The 17668-nt window shown below is 48.8% G+C and overlaps 1 long non-coding RNA gene across 1 annotated transcript in view; it reads right to left on the bottom strand.

Moving 5' to 3' along the window:
* LOC133255703 (uncharacterized) overlaps window positions 1–16818 on the bottom strand; it is a 28503-nt gene extending 11685 nt beyond the window's left edge. The window contains exon 1 of the long non-coding RNA XR_009739018.1: window positions 15732–16818. This is a non-coding gene — a long non-coding RNA (uncharacterized LOC133255703). The remainder of the gene's footprint in view (window positions 1–15731) is intronic.
* Between the last annotated feature and the right edge of the window lie 850 nt (window positions 16819–17668).

Here is a 17668-nt window from a genome sequence, read left to right as displayed (position 1 = left end):
AACTTACCAAACATACTTCCAAAACATGTGTTTAGGGCTTAAGTGTCTGAAAACCATCTTGATGTCTGGCCAAGGGGAAGCACACAAGGGATTTCTCCCAAATGAATGGGCGAATAGATGGGAACCCAAAGTGAATCTGAAAAGTGCAGAGGGGGGAGGAAGGGAAGAAAAGCAGGCAAAACATAAAATGTAAGCCGAAGTTTTGAGAACAACAAAGCCAGTCCTCCTTAGCAAGCCATCCACTAAGGCCCAACTGGCTGGCAGATAGATGATAATCGCCCCCTACTGGCTGGAGGAGTCCTGTACTGCCCACAGACGCTGGCTTCATTTATTTATCTGTCATTGCTGCCTTTCCAATGCCGAAAACATCAAAGCCCCTTGGAATCGCCTCAAAGAAAGAAAGCAGTGGTCCCCGAGGATCAAGACGCTGCCTCTCCTCTGGGAAGGGGGCTCAAGGGGTGCTTTATAACTGACTGTGTGTCAGACATTCTGAATGGATCCAAACCCATCTTGAACCGATTTTTACCTTCCTCCTGAACCACCTCTTGGTTAATGTGTTCCATATGTTTCTTTCTCTGAGGGAAAATAGGCTTACTTTTATTTCAAAGGGCATCATTGAAAAGTCACGGGGGGACAGGACTTTGTTCTAAGACAAGCAATACTTGGGAAGTTCTTCTAAGGAAGCAATCAGAGATAAACAGAAAGATTTATATGCAAGATGTTCATTGCAGCATTATTTATAAGAGGGAAAGATTGGAAACAGTCTAAATGCCCAGCAACAAGGGGGTCGTTAGATAAATCATGATCTACCTACACAATGGAAGATGCCACAGCCATTAAAATTCATTTTTGAAAAGTCTGTTATAGAAACAGCCAACCTTTAGCAAGCCCTTCCTAGGTGCCACGTGGAGGTATCTTGGTATTGTTTGTTTCAACTTCTCACAGCCAAAAGCAATCTTTGTAATTTCCCCATTTGATGCACAGGGACACTGAGGCACAGACAAGCCCAGGTCACACAGGTAGAGATGAGCACTGAACTGGCACCTCTGAGATGCACTGTCACGCACGGCAGGATGCTGCCTCTCTCTAACAGAGGTTCATTGAGATTCTGAACCTGGGTAGTGGGAGATGTGTGTGCGTGCTAAATTGCTTCAGTCTTGTCCAACTGTTTGTGAACCTATGGACTGTAGCCCCCCAGGCTCCTCTGTCCTCGGGATTCTCCAGGCAAGAATACTGGAGTGGGTTGCCATGTCTACCTCCAGGGGAGCTTCCCGACCCAGGGATCGAACCCACATCTCTTAGGTCTCCTGCATTGGCAGGTGGGTTCTTAACCACTAGCACCCCCTAGGAAGTCCAGGGAGTAGGAGAGGGAGAGGTCTATTCTTTCCCAGGTCCACAGCAAGCTATCATGAAGAAGGGCAGATGGGAGCTGCCTGGGAAGTGATGACATCTTGGCCAAGCTGTCCTCAAAAGAGGAGGAGTAAATTCCCAGAGCTGGCAAGACTTGGGGTCCTTTCAGAAAATCCTGGGGAGGCAGGGATGGCTAGCACATCAAATGCATTATAATTGTCCACTGAAAACCAACAAAGAAACTGCAAGGGACTGGGCTGAGGTCCTACTCTGGGTGTCAAAGCAGAGTCAATAGTCCCTGAAATGATTAACAGCCTTGAGTCCATCCAGACACCATGCTGAGAGCTTTCTTCTAGAAGCCCATTAAATCTTCAAGCTACAGCCTCTCTTTGGGCTTTCATTGTTCCCATTTCACAGATGAGAAAACAGAGACATGGCAGGCTTAAGTAAATTGCCTGAGATCTTAACTGGTAGGTAACAGTGGCTGGAGCAGAACCTGGTGATGCAGAGGCCAGAGGCCACTGGCTTAACTGCTTTGTGACATCCTCTCCTGGGAGGTGGGCTGTCAGCACGGAAACAGGAGCCCATGTTCACCCCCCAGCAGCCACTGCTGTTTTCTGTCCCATTGGCTACAGCTGCCCTCCCTGGCTTTTCAAGGAAACCCTTCTCCACAAAAATGATTGTAGATCCTCTTGATTTAGGAGAACTCACAGGAAGCCAGCTTCTGGCAACAGGTAAGAAGGGGAAATGGGAAAGCATCCTCATATTCGGGGAAAACAATCAAATGGCTTCTGGTCCAAGAGCATGGTGAAACCTAGAGGCATCTGAAGCAAAGGAACTCTCCAGTCCCCACTCCCCCAGAAGTCCCGGGCCCCTCCTCAGCCCCAGGCTGCTGGCCACTCACTGGTTAGCCTCCAGTCCAAGCCGCTCAGCTTCCTCCAAAAGCTGCCCTTCCCACAGCATCCCTGGGCTCTGAATCTGCTCTCCAGGCCTGCAGCAGAGGAGTTCAGCCCCCACCCCAAAGACCAGCTCCCCCAGAATCTTTCTAAGTTGATCTACTTCAGTAGCAAACATGACCATATTCCTGAGTTTTACTTTCCCTGTCTCTGTCTCTCTTTCTGAAGAGGTAAATTGAAGTCTCTGTGGATTCCAGCCACTGTGTATCTTGAGGGCACCCTTCCCAAATGCCCTTTGACTGACATTACTGAATGTGGGGCTTCCCGCATAGCTCAGTTGCCAAAGAATCCGCCTGCAGTGTAGGAATCTGCCTGCAATGCAGGAGACCTGGGTTTGATTCCTGGGTTGGGAAGATTCCCTGGAGAAGGAAATGGCAACCCACTCCAGTATCCTTGCCTGGGAAATCCCATGGACAGAGGAACTTGGCAGGCCACAGTCCATGGGATCAGAAGAGTCAGACATGACTTAACAACAAACCACCACCAGTCTCCAAGGTAAGGGTCTACAGAGAATAGACAACCTTTAAGGGCTAATCCAGGGCCAGTACCCCTCTCCTAAGAACCACCCCCAACACCCCCATGGGGGGCAGGTCTCTGGGGCCATGCTGCCAGGAGATATCCCCTTTGGGGGCATTATCCCGAGGTCCCCAGACTGCTGCCTGATCTCAGCCAATCAGACACTCCCCTGGGAGTTTAGAACCCAGATCCTCCCCTCCACCTCTATGGGACACTGGGCAGTGGGAAACAGGAGCTGGGGCAGCTCTGTGGTCCTGCTAACAGAGGAAGCTGGCTGGAAATGGAAAGAAAAAAGAGGAAGAGAAGCTTGGGGGAGTGAGGCGGGAAAGATACAGACATGACTTTGCAGTTCCTGATTCTAGTTCCTCAGTGGCAGGGATGAATTTTTCACCCTTGGGTTTTTTTGGAAATATGGGCATATCCTTCCCATGAAGTCATCAATTTCCTTAAGCAAACAGTAGTCCTTTGCAGCCAAGGGGCCCCAGCTAGACCATCAGGATTCGAGGAGCGTTTCCTCAGAGCGAATGAGATGATTGGATGGCATCACTGACTCAATGGACACGAGTTTGAGCAAACTCTGGGAGATAGTGAAGGACAGGGAAGCCTTGCATGCTGCAGTCCGTGGGGGGTCACAAAGACTCAGACATAACTTAGTGACTGAACAACAATAAGAATCCTCCCAGAGGGCTGCTCTGAAGATCCCACCCTGCAAGGAAGTTCTCAGGGCCTTGGGCCCCCCCTCTGTGGATCAAGGGTGGGTTGTGTGGAGAAGAGCAGAATCTGTGTGGTGCTCATGCTAGGCCCCATCTAGACATTCTGGCGTCTAGGGCTTCTGCAACCTGCCTCCCCTCGGCCCATTCACAACTGCCTTACTGGTGGCAGAGCCTAAGCAATCCTTTCCCTTGTGCCTCATTCTCAAACGCTCCCTGCTGCATATGGGATGAAGTCCAAGTTCCCTGACACAGCGTTCATGTCCACTTCCTGCAGCCCCATCACCCACACCACCCCACCCCCCATTTTCTACTTCGTGTCTTGGTTTTCACCTCCACGCCTTTGCCGATTCTGTTCCCTCTGCCTGGACTTTCCTGTGCTTCCTTCTTTGCTGTGCTCATCTCCTCTTGACTTTCAGGAAGGCCACTAATTCCGCACACATCACTTCCAGGAAAACTAACTTCACAGGCTGGGCTGAGGGCTCATCCCCTGCCCTCCCATATTTCCTGATCTTGCTTAATTTATCAAAACTCAGACCAGATTTTCCTTCCTTGATTTCTAAGAAAAGACTGTGGGCTCTGCAACGGCTAGGATCACAACTTATTCTCTGGGTCTCTCCAGTGCCAGATTCAGTGTCAACTGGCCTCTGTCCACCCACCCATGCCACCTTCTGGCTATTCCTTCCAACCAAGGACATAGATTCCCAAGAGAATGCTCATCACCTATCCCTGTTTTAGAGACGACAGCCCTGAGGTTCAGAGGGGCGAGGTTCACTGATGCCCTGGTGCACACGAGTTTCACACTTCCGTGCCTCCGTGCGTGCTGTTTCTTCTGCCCTGGTTCCCTGTGAGGACTCAGTTCCTCATTCTGCCTTCTTCATCAAGATCCACCTCCATGTCCCCCTTCACCTGAAGCTTTCCAGGAGCCTTCCTGGACTTGTTGCCTGTGGCCTCCTGCCTCATGCCCACAGAACACCTCCGTCTGTCTGTGACAGTCCCTGGCTGCCACACTGGGCTTCAGACCCACCCACTTGCTCATGTCTCTCCCTAGTATACAGTGATCACTAGATTATTCAGCTCCTCACCAAAATCTGGCGTATACTAGGTGCATAATTAAAGTGTGTTGACGGGAGAAGGAGGGAAGATGATGTTTGTAAAGCGTTTCAATTGAGAAAGCCTAAGACCTAACTGCCGGGGAAGGCGATGGCACCCCACTCCAGTACTCTTGCCTGGAAAATCCCATGGATGGAGGAGCCTGGTAGGCTGCAGACCATGGGGTCACTAAGAGTGGGACACGACTGAGCGACTTCACTTTCACTTTCCACTTTCATGCATTGGAGAAGGAAATGGCAACCCACTCCAGTGTTCTTGCCTGGAGAAGCCCAGGGACAGGGGAGCCTGGTGGGCTGCCGTCTATGGGGTTGCACAGAGTCGGACACGACTGAAGCGACTTAGCAGCAGCAGCAGCAAGACCTAACTGCACCTGGTTCCTCTACAGCTTCTAACAAAGGGCTGTGGGCAGATGAGAGAATCAGCAAGCATTTCTAACCAAATTCTACACACTATAACTTTCTTCTGTGTTTGTGATGTTTTGAAAGCACTTTTGCACACACTGACTTAATTTTTATAATCATCATGAGGGAGCCGTATATTTTAATTTGCATATGGAAGAGCCACTAGAATCGGCCTGTAATCCCAAGCCTTACCCACAACATGTACCATGTCTAAGGTCAGAGACCGGCTGCCCAGATATGTCCACACATGTGCTGCTGTGTCTGTATCCTTGTCCACTCGTGGTCCAGGCACAGCATAGTTACATGATGCGTCCAGATACAGGGAATCCTTGACCAAGAAGTGGTCCTTTTCTTGTAAGCTCAATGCCCTGGCCCCAATAAGAAGACTCAGCCACCCTCTACCTTGTAATCCTGTCCTGCAATTTCCTCCCCTCCCTAACCTCCCACCATAAAGAAGGTCCCATGCCTTCTGTGTCCCCCAGGGCACAGTGCCAGCCCATCTCAGATGTCAGCTGGTGGGTACAGCCAACCCCATATCCCGTTTTGCCTTACTTCTTAATTAAGCCTCCACAGTGCAGCTCAAGCTGTACCCCAGTCCCTCCAGTTTCCATAAGCATATCCATGCAGCTGAGCCACCCTGGTCAATAACATCAGACTCCTGCCCCTGATAGCTCCTGCAGCGAAGACTGGGTCCTGGGGAGGACCAGCCTTTGCTGGGGTCAGTATCTGGGCTAGGGCAGTATGGCAGACTGGCACGAAGGACTGAGACCCAGAGGAGTGCAGACACCTCCTGGGGTACCCTCTCCTAGATCAAGCCCAGCTTCCCCGCCCCTCACCCCACCTCCTCACTGAGCAAAGAAACAGTAATGACCAAAGCACCCAACCATGTAGACTTTTCTGCATCTTGCCTTGGAACTTCCTGACCTCGGAGTTACTCTTCCAGACGATGACGGTGTAACATGACAAGCCTAGAAGTCGTCACCCCACCACTGCCTCCAGTCCTCCCTGCATTTCAGAGGCCAACCTTTGGTCAACTGTCTCTTCTTTCAAGAGAGAAACCAGAGCAGCTGCCAGCAGAGGGGGAGGGACCGTTGAGGCCTGGGTTTGAAGCCTGGCTTTGCCCACAGAGGGCTGTGCTTCCTGGTTCAAGTGGCCCCATTCTTCTGGGCTACAGGTGCTCCCCTCACAGGAGGGCGACGGCTGCCTTGAGCCACCCGTTTCCTCTTTCCTTCTAGTCCCACTATAAGCATAAACCACAGTCCTGGGTTAGCAATAAAGCTCAACACACAGACAGAAAAGGTTCCTCCCTTTCTGCAAAAAATAACAAAACAACAAAAACAGCAGTGTTTCTACTTAGTGAGTGCCTACTCTGTGCCAGGCATGTTTACATACACAATCTCATAACAATCGTCACAGCAAGGTGAGAAGGTGGAATGTCCCCATTTTAAAGATGGAAAGTAAGTGCGGAAAAATACTGTCTTCTTCATGGACAGATGCACAGCAGCTGATAAGGGACAGAGATTTCAAACTGAGCCATGTGTCTGCAGAAACAAGACACTTTGAAACTCAACTTTTTTTTCTGTATCAATCTGACCAGCTCAGCTTTCCCTTCTCCATGGAACATTTAAAAACTGTGATCACATACTTGGACACAAGAAAAAGAAATTTTTTTTGAATTTAAAATTGGAGGTTTTAACAGGCCACAGTCAATTACTATAATCCAAAAATTTTAAATACAAAACATAATGTGGCTGAAAATATTCTTAACTACTTGGAAATTAATAAACATTCTAGATACCCCATGGGTCAAAAGAAACATTAAAACTGAAATTAAAAATCATCTAAAAAGAGATGAAAAGTGGAACATTTTATTTCCAAAAACCTATGAGATCTGGAAAAAAAGCTCAGCTCCGGGGGAATATGTACAAACCGGAAGACACGTCATAAGAAATGAGAAAAGCAAACAGAAAAAGCAAGTTCGAAATGGGAGTTAATCAATAGCTGAAATTAATAACATGGAAAATAAGAGAAAAGAAAATACACAGATTCCACAAAATCAAAATTGGCTGAAGAGACTAACAGGATTGCAGGGCTGGGTGAAGGGCCCAGTTCTGCAGGTATGTCCGTCAGGCCAGGCCCCACTGGTCAGCGACGTGGCCCCTGCCCCTGGGCTCCTGACCCCTGGGCTAGTGGCTGCCTTCCACCTGGACATCACATTCAGTCTGTGGCGATCTGACTGCCCACCAGAGGCTCCTTGGACTGGAGACTTCAGCATTTCCTCTCAGAAATAAAACCCTTCCATCAGGGCTTATTAGGCAAGCGAGTCAGTTTTGTGTTTTCAGCAATGAAAGCTGCTGTGGTTTTGTTTTCTCTCTGTTGCCAGGAGTTGAGAGGAAGTCTGTGGTTAGACATCTTCGGGTGGAGACATATACAAACACAGTGGCTAGAAATGAGCTCCCCGGATTCAGTTCTCCAGCCCCGTCAACAGGACTCATGAAACTGAGCAAATGAGAAGAAGGACGGGTGGAGGGAGGGGGCCCTGAACCTCTATCCCTCGGCCCCCCAGACCTGCAGTGGCATTCACGCTTCTGCTTGCTCAGCATTCACCCAGCCTGACTCTGTTTCCCATTCTGACATTAGGATACTGCATTTCATTATTTCCTCAAAGGATTTACTGATTTGCCTTCACCCCAACCCAGCGACTGAATGTTAAAGGATCCCGTGAATTCAGCACCCATGGCAGTAGCAAAGCTATAACAGGCACTACTGTCGGCTTCCATCCATCATGGATTCTGGCTTCTCCTTTTCCTTTCAAACCCTGGATTTGATCAGAGTGATGGTGTGCCTGGCCACAAATCCTCACATCCCCAGGCTCCTGTGTATAGAAGCTGGCCTTTTGATTACAGTTTTGGCCAGTGAGTTATGGCATTTCTAAGAAAATGCTTACACTCCCACTATAGGCACCAACTCTTTCTCCTTCCCCTTCTTTTTCCTGCTTGGAACTTGAACATGAGGCCTGGGGGTGCAGCAGCCACCTTGTGCTTACAAGGTAACTGCATGAGGATGAAGTTAGAACAGAAAAACAGAAAGAAGCCACGCCCTCCATGGCATTATTAGCCTTCTGCCCTGCCCTATACGACTCACCAGGAACTTCTTATTTCATGAGAAAGAGAAAGCTTTGGCTGGTAAAACCCCTGGAGCTGTCTGTTCTGTTACTTGCAGTTGAAGCATTGTTACTTGAAATGAGAGCTTCAGCTTTCATAGGGTTTTCCAAACATTTTCATCCCATCCTCTACTGGGTCCTCACAGACATCCTTTAAGGTGGATATCAATGTCTTTCTTCCCATTTTCAGATGAGCAAGCTGAGGTGGGTCAAAGAGTTGAGGCCTCCACTCCATCATTCTATCCCCTGGTCCCTGGCTTTTCCCCAGAAAACCCCTCTTGCCTAGAAGCAGTTCAGAGCTTTCCCCTCCCTGTAACACCTCCCCCTACACAAGCGTGCAGGCTGAAAGTGAAAGTTCCTCAGGGACCAAGGAGCGTGTGAACTGATTTCAGCCCTAGCTTCTAGTGCCCAGAATAGATGTGCTCTTTTGTTTTAAAATTCATCACTTGGAGTCAAAGGATCTGAGTTCAAGTCTGACATCTCATCCTCATTTGCTACATGATCTTGGGGGGGATAAATCTCTGAAAATCTCCCTGACCATCTGTACAATGAAAATGGCAGCACTTCTTCTCCTGAGGCTACACTAATACAGTCGCAGATATACGATCATGTATGGTACAGGATAATCAGCTCGGAGATAGTCATCTGTGAGCACTCAGGATGTCAGGGAAAATGCTTTGCGCATGATAAGACACCAGTGTCCCCATTATGGGGCTGTTATCACGATGGCTTTGGTCTGTCTCAAGGCTCTGACTCCACCCACGGCTTGGCCTTCCTCGCAGCTGACGTGTAGATTACAGATATGCTGCACCGGCCTTCGGGACCACTCACCCCTCCCTGTTTGTCAACCTTAGAGTTGAGAATGCTGATCTCATGAGGCTCGATCTTTAAGAATGGATAATGTCAGAGTTCTGATACTTACTTGCTTGTTAAGCCAGGCTATTGCTATCTGATTTCATAAGTTTTTTACTTTCTTAGTGTCCAAAACATATCTATACATCCCCTTTAGAAAAAATAAAAAAAGAATTAGACTCTATGTTGGGGACTCTCAGAGTTGGATGGGATTTGAAAGTCATCTGGTCCATCCTGTGCCTCCAAACCCAACCCCTCCCCATTCAGGGCTGACACCCCCTCTTCATGCTCCCCTCTCATCAAACCCAATGGACACAGAACTTCCACTTGCTCACATCAGAGGCAAGTTTACCACCCCCAAGGCAGTCCATTTCACCTCCTAACATCCTCTATTCTAATTCTTCCTCCAACAGGCACTCCTTGGCAGACATGAGGATGTGTTCTTGACAAACCTGTAATCCTGTGCATGCTTGACTGTGTGGGATGGTGACTGGCAGAGTCGGTGGGGGACGAGGAGCCCATGTGAGGTGTTACCAAACAGGAAGCGCCATCTGTGCTGGGTGATGACAGTAAGAAAAAGTGTCAATCAGCTGCCCTGGGGGGCTCCAGAGACAGCTTCTTGTTTCAGCTACATGACAGACCTCAAGAATGGCAATCACTCCGTTCATTCTGATGTTCTGGGTATTCACGGGGCTAGGCTGGACCATGCTGCAGTAACAGTATTGAGCTCTCAGGGGCTTAATACAATGCAAGTTTATTTCTTGCTTCTGTAAAGTGCAATGTGAGTTGGGAGAATTGTCCCCATTTTGCATGCCATCTGGAACAGAGGGCTTCCAAAGTCAGCACAGCCAAGGGGGAATGAGGAGGAGGCATACCAGCTCTTAACTGCCTGGGTCTCAGGCTCTCAGTCAACAGGAGCCACAGGGCCCCCACCTGGCTGCAGAGAGGGCTGTGGGGAGGGCAGCAGAACCCTGTAGTGTGGGTGAATGCTGTCTCTGCCAGCACATCGAAGGTTATGCCATCAAAGAAACGAGAGTCAGCTCTAAAAAAAAAAAAAAAAAAAAAAAGGAGCCCAGTGAGGTGTAATGGGAAGGAAATACACAAGGTGACGGGAGGGGGGACATTATGGGTGAAGAAGGGCCTCTGCTGACTGCTGTTCATGCAAGTAGCTATCACATGGCAATCTGTGGTGGGTTCATGTGCATGGGTGGCCAGGCTCTTCCACCCACGGTGACCATATGCTAACGCAATGAGGACAAGCTTCAGACATAGAGTGTACCCAGCCTCTCCACCACCACCCCCCATTGCTACTTCTCCCATTAAAAATGTAGTTCTTGCCTGCTCTGCTTCTCATCCGGCCCCCTAAGAAGAGTTTGAGCTTGGCCATCCCAGATCCTGGGAGAATAGGGATGGACAGACAGCACTGGAGAGACTGAGCTGGGGATGGGGGGAGTAGCTTGATTTGTTCTACTGTTTGCTTGTTTTTAGAATCTTATGAGGTTTAGTCATTCTGATGCTGTCTTTGGGTACTGTGGAGGCATTTTACTCTGAGAACCTACTCCAACCATCTCAGACAAGTCTAAATTATGTAAGCCCTTTCACCGATCTGAAGCACATGTCAAAAATGCTCAGGTTGGGTACTACCTACTACAGAGACCCAGTGACAATATCACTGGAAAGTACAGAAGGAGGATCCCAGAGATTCAATCTGATTCATCTGAAATCTCACCTTAAGTCTGAATGTACACTAGCAAATGCACCTTTGGTTCTTGTAATGTTTCCAGATGAAGCCATCTCTGAGACTTAGAAAAATTTTTTGAATCAGTTCTGGAGCCCTTGTTTGTGGTGAGAAATTGGGGTCAGCAACAGAATGGAAAGAAAACCAACAAAGAATGAAGAGGAAGGGAGACGGAGGGACTAGCAAAAGGAGACACAGAGGTTAAGTCCATCTAGTATATATAAGGGAGATGTGGAAGGACAAAGGAAAGGTGGCCTGTTGGGTGGATTGATGTCAGGAGGATTTGGGATGCTTTGGTAAAGTGCAAGGTTCTAGAGATTTGAAGCCCAAGGTAATTAGAGAAGCAAAAGGAGGCCTCATCCTTTTTTCATGTCTTTGAGAGATCTGTGTGAAAGGCTGAAATCTCTTCCTTTCATTTCCTTGCTGGACTGTGCTTCTTTGAATGTGACAGTGTAGAGACTCGGTCACAAGGAATCCCTGCATTTACTCAGGGTACATTAATTTAAGCATAAAAACATAGGAAGTAGCTTATTCCCAAGGCAGGTAAGGCAAATGCAGAAAAATGAAGAAGGGGTTATACTTGCTCAGAAATATATTATTAGCACACTTTGGACAAAGGATGAGAGGGATGCAGCAATAGCCAACAGCCCCCTCCCACCCCAGCCACCAGCAGATAGTCGGTGCCCCTTTCCCCCTGAGGTTTCCAGGACTGCATTTCCTGCATGCACCCTGATTTAAGAGTCTCTCCTCCCTCCCCGTTCATTGCCCTCCACTTGCCGCAGCTACAGTGACATTAGCTTTGCTGGCTGCCACCTCCCACTGTTGACTCATAAAGACTTCCTGTCAACTAAAAACCCAACATCTTTCACTTGTGCTGTTGACCCAGGTATCCCACATCCTGTATGTGTCCGGTGGGTATTCTGAACCCCAGTGTGAACAGAGGTCTCTGAGGCTGTTAAGCTTGGTAGGCACTCAGCGTAGCCCAGTGTTCATTTCAGCCCTATTGAGGCCTTTTTGGGTCCTGCCTCTCACCTTCCCTGTATTGCCCACCCCTTCCACCTTCTCACAAGCCCCTAGTCACAAGGCAGTTCAGCCCCATGGGTGACTCAGTGCCCCAGGCTTTGGAGTCAGACCCATCTGGGACCCAGATCTTAGTACATCAATGGCTATAGGACTCACCCTCTCCTGGTCTATAAAGGAGTAATTCGACCTTTCTTACCGAAATGTTATGGGGAGTAAATAATCTATGTAAAATACTTACAGAGCTTGTTGATACTTAAAAGATTCGCAATAAATGTTCATCCTCTCCCTATAGCTGTAATTCCAGCATAGCCACTGGTAAAAGTGTTGAACAAGATGTGCTCAAAGATAGAGCCCCTTGACATACTCCCATCTAGGCTGGTCAGCCAGGTATTCATGAAGTAGCTGTATTCATTCATTCCATTTCCACCGGTGGATCCACTGTGGGAAAGAAGGCAAAGTCTGCATGTTTTGAAAATAAAACCTAAGATCTCTGAGGCATTTCCTATCACTAGCATAGGACCCTCAAGAGCTTCCCAGGTGGTGCTAGTGGTAAAGAATCCAGCTGCCCATGCAGGAGATGTAAGAGATGGGTTCGATCCCTGGGTGGGGAAGATCTGCTGGAGGAGGCTATGGCAACCCACTCCAGTATTCTTACCTGGAGAATCCCATGGACAGAAGAGCCTGGCGGGCTACAGTCCACAGGGTCACAAAGAGTCAGACATGACTGAGGTGACTGAGCATGCACATACACACAGCTCTTCCTAAATCTTCAACCACCCTCCCGGCCCACCTCCCTCTCTGCCTTATTTCTCCAAAACGTTAGGTTCTCTTTCATTCTAATTTTTACCCCACCTTTCCAGGGCACAGCATAATGAAAAATGCCACTGGCCATCAGGAGACCTGATTTTGAGTCCCCCCAGTTCACAATCTGGCTATCAAGTCACTCACACACACTGTAACCCAGTTTCCTCGCTTTTAAAATGAGAGGGTCAAATTAGACATCAATAGCATCAACCTCCACTGGTTGCATGCCTGCTCTGTTCCAGGCAGGTCAGAAATGTCATTTATTTACACAAGTTCAATACCCTAAGGAGACATCATGGTATCCCAGGGAGCAGACGCCATGCTGCAGGCGTGGGCTGTGAACTAAGGCTGTGCAGCTTTATCGCCCCTACTCTCCATGCAGCTACAGTTTGGTCTAAGATAAGTAACTTAACCTCCCCATGCCTCAGCTTCCCCTCTGCAAACAAAGGTGGTTGCAAAGATTAAACCAGATCTCCACATGGGGTCTTTAGGGGCAGCCCTGCGTGAGTGAGTACCCCAGAGGATGCTCACATCAGGGGCCTTCTCAAGGCTAGCCAGCTAAGGCCTGTGCAGCCTCAAGGTTGTGCCCAGTCTCCTACAGAACACGGTCTCCTTACATGACTTCAGAGAGCCCCCCACGAGCAGCTCTGGCCTTGATTGGAGTGGTAGGCTGACGGCCGGGTGCCCAGGAGGAGAGGATGTCAGGGTAGAGGCTAGAGATCCTGGAAGCTAAAGCTTCCCTCGTGCACGGTAGACCACCAAGACCCCAGCAGGCATGCCCACATGCCCCCCTCTTGCACACACTCATACCCTCACCACTGGAGTCGTATTCTCAGCTCTGCCAGCTCCAAGGCCCCATCCAAAACCCCAGAGCTGCTACAAACAAAGCTTTGAGTCAAGGATCCTGTCAACACACCTACCTGGGGCCCCAGCTGCTGCCAGATTCTGTGAAGGACACATGGGAAAATTCTCTTCAATGTCACATTTGTTGAGCACCTGCTATGTGCCAGGCCCTATGCAAGGCACTGTGCACTCAAAGACAAACAACCCAAGGTCATCAGACTCATGCATAATTCTGGCTCATGGCAATGTGGAAGACCTGGGATCAATCCCTGGAGAAGGGAATGGCCACCCACTCCAGTATGCTTGCCTGGAGAATTCCACGGACAGAGGAGCCTGGTGGGCTACAGTCCATGGGGTTGCAAAGAGTCGGACATGGCTGAGCGACTTTCACTTCACTTCACAAAGCAAAGAATACAGACCAAAAAATGAGTTCAGAAATTTTCATCAGTACAGGGGATATGAGCAGAGTTTTAGAGTCCTTAAGTGTCCTCACTGTGGGGACAGGGTGGGGATCAGGTTTCCCAGGAGGGAGAAGCAGCTTCAGACATGCATGGGAGTAAGAGACGCTGGGCCGACCTCCAGCTGGAGGTTGTGGGTGGGGAGGGCAAAGATGAGAGCTGAGGCTGGGGAGATAAGACAGGGGCTTGGCCTTGTCTTATGTCAATGGGTAGACACTGAAGGACATTAAATAAGTATAGAGGGAGCACAGGGAGAGTTTTGAATGAGATGCCTGGGAAGACTTTCTGGAGGAGGTGGTTTCTGAGCTGGCCCTTAAGTAATGGTCAGGACTTTGGGAGGTAGAGATGGAAAGGAAGGCCTTCCAGTGTGAAGGCACAGAGGGCATGGAACAGTACACGTAAGGCCATCGGGGGACAGCCAGGGCCAGTAAGGGATAGTGGAGGAGACATCAAAAGAGGTAGCAGTCAGGCTGTAAGTAAGGGCTACTGAAGATCACGGGAGGGAGAGAGCATTTGGGCTGGAAGGCTCAAAGAAAATCTTATGAAGAGAATGAATGAATCACTTATCAGTCAGTCCATGAGTGGGGGCCTCGATTTGAACCATCAGGTTTAACAGGCTTGAGTGGGTACAGGCTCCATACCAAGCAGACCACCTCTGCCTGACCCACCCCATATCCCTTGGTCCTGCCCTTTCAACATACCCTCTCCAAACCTACCCATCTGGAGTCCCATCTCTTGGAACACTGCTAGGAACCTCACAGTTAAATTTTTGAGCTAATCAAAATCCTAGATTCCATACAACCGAAGCCCTTAATTTTGCACTGGAGAACACAGAAGCCCAGAGATGGGAAGTGACTTATCCAAAGTCACACAGTGACACTTTGCAGTATGAGAGCCAGAAACAGCAGCTGGAATCCCAAGGGTCTGCCTTTTTAGCACAAGACTTCTCGGAGGTGAGATTGCCCATAAGGATCCAAAGGAATGAATTTATGATGGTGATGCTTCAAGCAATACAACCAATTCTGGGGAAACACCTGGGTACTACAAATAGACCAGGTGGGTAACTTACCCCCTCCCCCAAATTGGAAGCTGGCCTGAGTCTTAGGTGCAGAGCAGAAAGGGGTGAGGAGCTGAAAGTTTCATGTAATTTGTTTCAATTTCCACATAAACCATATAGGAAAGGAAATATGAGCCTTATTTAGCAAAAACTGAGATTTCAGGAGTTTTCCCAGGCCTGAAGGATCCAACTCTCCCTCCTGGAAAGAGGATGCCATCACCGTCAGCCTCCCCCGCCTTCCCCATCAGCTGCTCTTCTTTCGGGGGCCTGAAAACCCCACAGGGGAAGGTCTGTTCTTGGCCAGGTCAATAACAGCCCATTAGGAAGCCTCTGTTTAATAAACCATTAACGTTAAATTATTGAAGGGAAAGGAAAGTACCATGAAGGTTCAGGTCAACAGGAGTAGGGAGCAGGAGGATGATGAAAGGATATTAATTGAATGTCCGTGAGTATGACATTCTCTTGGGTGTGACTGTGTGGTTTTTATAGCAACCTCAGAAAAATCCAGGTCTTTACTGTTACAGAGCAGGAAACTGAGATTCAGGGGTGTTTACTGACTGTCAAGGATAAACAGACATTGAGTGGAGTTTAACTGAGGGCAGGCTGGCTCTTTCCTCGGCACGATGCTGCCTAAAGAAGTCAGGATGGAGAAGACAAGGGGATGGAGGGCAACTCAGGGGAGCTAAGGGGGGTCAGCAAGAGGGAAGAGGGGAGGGGAGAAGCCAGGAAATCAATTCTTAGGAGTACCTCAGTGTCTCTCATGACCTTCGCTTTCCTCCTGAGGGTTTTCTAAAAATAGTTTTGTTGATTGATTTATTGCTGTGTTGCCTCTCCATTGCTGTGAGCAGGGTCCGCTCTCTAGTTGCCGTGCACAGGCTTCTCATCGCTGTACCATCTCTTGTTGCGGAGCACAGACTGGACACAGGGGCTTCAGTACTTACAGCAGGCAGGCTCAGCAGTTGCGGTGCATGGACTGAGTTGCCCCGGGGCATATGGAATCTTCCCAGACCAGGGATCGAGCCCACATGCTCTGCCATTGGCAGGCAGATTCTTAATCACTGACCACCAGGGATGTACCTCTTCCTGATGGTTTTTACCAACCCTCATAACATGAAGCTGGTCTGTTAGAGGCAGGAAGTAGGTAGCAGAGGAGAAACAGAACAACCTCTCCTTTTCCTGTATCCATTCCAGTTGCTACCCTTCCCACCTGGTCCAGCCAATCAGTGCTCACAGATCTTGGCCAAAAATGCCCTTCCAGATGCTGGAGAACATTTTCATGATGCTCCTGTGGGAATAGAAGAACAAGGGAAAATAGAGCTAAGATGTTAGGATCATTTAACCAGACATTGGATTTCAGGATTCTGAAGTCTTTAGGATGTCACTGTCCATGTGACTTCTTGGGACACTTTGCAGGGGAGTTACAAGTGGTACGGCAAACACCCCTCAACAGCCCCTGACCCCTCTGGGAGCCAGGTGGAGAGCTGCTGGGACAATCAGCCAGGCAATTCTGCCTCCTCCTCCTCTGGGCCCTTCATCCTGTTACCTTGGAAGGAAACCCTACACATGAGAGGCTGGCTGCCTACATAATGGACGGGGAACCAATGTGGGCAGCATGAAAGGCTGTCCCTGCCTTCAGAACACCCCTCCAGGAGGAGTCCCAGGCTCCTACCCAGTGGAATATGGAAAGTTTACCCATAGTATATGCTCAGTAAATGTTGGTTAAACACCTAAGCAAATGCATGAACAACCATCTAATGATCTGATTCCCCAACTGAATAAGCAGGTCAGGCTGCCATAGCAAAATACCATAGACAAAATTTTTCAGACAACAAAATGGTATCTTCTGGAGGTGCTGTTGTGGTCAGGTTTGCAGATGACTGCCTTCTCCCTGTATGTCATATGGCCTTTCCTCGGTGTGTATATAGGAAGGGAGAGAGCTTTATCTTTCTATGGGGCCACAGTCCTATTGGATTAGGGCCCCACCCTAACCTCATGTAACCTTAAATTACCTCCTAAAGACCCTGTCTCCAGATGGCGTCAACTAGGGGTTAGAGTTTTAACATACACATTCGGAGGGATACAATTCAGTCCACACCACCGACCAAGGAAGGAATTTAGTAATGATGTCATGAAAGGCCTTCAGCATTTAACATTCCTCTCTAGCAAACCTAGCAAAGGTTTCAGCACCTGGGAATCCCTTAAAGAGTAGTAGTATTCTCTTGAGGCTGCCATCCATGACAAAGCCATGCTGCAGAGCCTGCTGGGGAGGTACTGTTTTCATGGCTAGAGGAGAGGGCCTGGAATTCTCAGCAGGCTTCCTGCAGAATAAGGTCCCACAAGGGACTGGAGGGGCATGGGTGTTACTGAAAGAGCACCTCCTGAGAGCCCCAGCCTTCTCATGTCTCGCTGCTCTGCTGTGAAGCCTTGAGACCACTCCCCAAACAGGGTTTCAATTATGCCATCTGCAAAATGAGGAGGTGGATCAATAATTTCTAAGAATCTCCCACTGTGCTTACTTTACCTATTCCCAGGAAAAAAAGAGTCAGGGAGCCAAAAGTAAATCAGAAGCTAAGCTAATAAAGACTTCCAACTTAACTGCTAACTGCAGAGACACCTTAGGCAAATGACTTCATCTCTGAATTTCTCTTTCTGCATCTGGATGTTGGCGTTATCACAATTACCTC

This window comes from Bos javanicus, chromosome 10 (assembly GCF_032452875.1).
Source record: "Bos javanicus breed banteng chromosome 10, ARS-OSU_banteng_1.0, whole genome shotgun sequence".
NCBI lineage: Eukaryota > Metazoa > Chordata > Mammalia > Artiodactyla > Bovidae > Bos > Bos javanicus.
The sequence above is the reverse complement of the archived record's forward strand: the minus strand, read 5'-3'. Positions and strand labels throughout refer to the sequence as shown.